Source organism: Diachasma alloeum, unplaced genomic scaffold, assembly GCF_001412515.2.
Source record: "Diachasma alloeum isolate Michigan unplaced genomic scaffold, Dall2.0 Dall_scaffold_00213, whole genome shotgun sequence".
Lineage (NCBI taxonomy): Eukaryota > Metazoa > Arthropoda > Insecta > Hymenoptera > Braconidae > Diachasma > Diachasma alloeum.
In genome coordinates this window covers 20,418-22,230 of record NW_021680378.1, presented here as the reverse complement: position 1 = coordinate 22,230, position 1,813 = coordinate 20,418, and the positions used below count along the sequence as shown (strand labels likewise).

The 1,813-nt window shown below is 37.9% G+C and overlaps 1 protein-coding gene across 9 annotated transcripts in view; it reads left to right on the top strand.

Annotated features, from left to right (window-relative positions):
* Positions 1–1,813, top strand: part of LOC107037093 (NAD kinase) — a 50,064-nt gene that overhangs the window by 31,912 nt on the left and 16,339 nt on the right. The window lies entirely within an intron of this gene.

Genomic DNA, 1,813 nt, shown 5'->3' with positions numbered 1-1,813 from the left:
GGTGATTTTTCAAAAATTCATTTTAAAAAAAGTACTAACTAGCAAATGTTTTTTATTAGCTCGCAATTTTCTTCAAAACTACTTCAATGAGGAAAAAAATAAAAATTTGGAATATCTATACATGAGGGGCTAATTGATCGGATCTCAATTTACCTCAATTTATCCTCGACACTGGAGCGGAAGTAGCGCCGCGTAGTGCGTCAACTACGAAATATAAGGAGTTGTGACGTCATTATTCCCTCCCCGCACAAATTTTTGATGATTAAAATTTTTTTCATTCATCCGCACACTAGAATACCATCCTTCAATTATATATTTACCTACTCCACCCAGTCATCCTCGTTGAAAACGTGACCACACACGCCAGTGCACTGAGAAAAAAATCTCCCACAAATTAGTGTGCTGTCCCCCAACGCCGGGACATAACATGGGGTCGTCGAAAAATTCATAAGTGGCACCCTAATTTTTGGTGGGACTCCGGCCACTTTTTCGGGGGATTCCCGTAAAAATTAGTGTGCCACATGCGAATTCTCCGATGACTCCCTGTTATGTCCCAGCGTTGGTGAACAGCACACTAATTTTTGGAAGGATTCTCACAAAATTACGATGTATTTTTTTCTCCGTGTGGTCGTTATATTTATGAAATTCCTAATGTAAACGACTGATTACACTCAATCTTCAAGTGAAAAACAGAACACCGTAGCTTTTCTGAGGAATTTTATTGGAATTCCATGAGAATTCTGTTTGTACGTTTTTATTAATGAATCCTCCAAGGGCTACATGTACACATCACACACCTTTCTTCTTACATTCCCAAGCCTATTCTATCTTGAACCTATTCTTCCCCCTCTCCTTCTTATAGAACGCACTCTCGCCTCTCCGCGTTCTTCTTCTCTTCTTTCTTCTTTCATCCCGAAAGAATTCCATTTGTTTTTTTTTATCAATTAAATTCCAATTTTTTTTATTCAATAAAAATAGAAAAAATCTTATGCACAAAGCATGAAAGCTGTCCCTGTTCTCTCCGATTACATAAGAGCGCTCGTTTTATCTTCATGAGGAGTCGCAATATCAAACGATGTGTCTATAACGCTGCGATATCGCGTTTTCTGGCGGAAGTGTCAGGACATTTTTTTCATCCATTTCCATCCTCATTACTGATAACATTTTCTCTCGGGTGGCTCGGAGTGACGTTACGTCTCCTTGGAGGATAGTGTCACGCATGATGTTGTGCACGTGTCATGCACATGCATTTGATATTCCGCATATTAAATTGAAGAATCTCGTGAATCGTAGTTACGCTCGGTGCATCATTACAGAGTGTGTGAGACGCGTATCACATTGTACAACGTTGAGAATAATTTGCATCACTTGTTGGAATTTATTTTCTTACATAATTTTCAGTCTATTTAGGGATGCGAAGTGACGATTTTTTTCCCCCACCAGTTAGTTCATTTCGTCGTTTGATATTTCATGTCAGATCATGTTTAAATTTAAATTAAAACTTTTCAGACAGTTTTTTTTTTATTGACAAATAATTTCAAAACGTTCAAATGATCTTGAATGACGTCACAATTCCGGAGCAAAAGTGGCGCCTCGCGGTGAATCAACTACGAAGTTTAGGGAGTTGTGACGTCATTGCCCCCTCAGAAAAATTGAAAATAAAAAATTTTCTGAGATAGTATGTCTAATGTTCAATGAATACCCAAAATTTCAAATTTTTCGCAATAAAATTGCAGTGGGAAAAAAATTAAACGCAAAGAGAGTGCAAAATCCCATTCTATTTAAATGGGAAAAAGTCAGCCTTCGGGGGGGG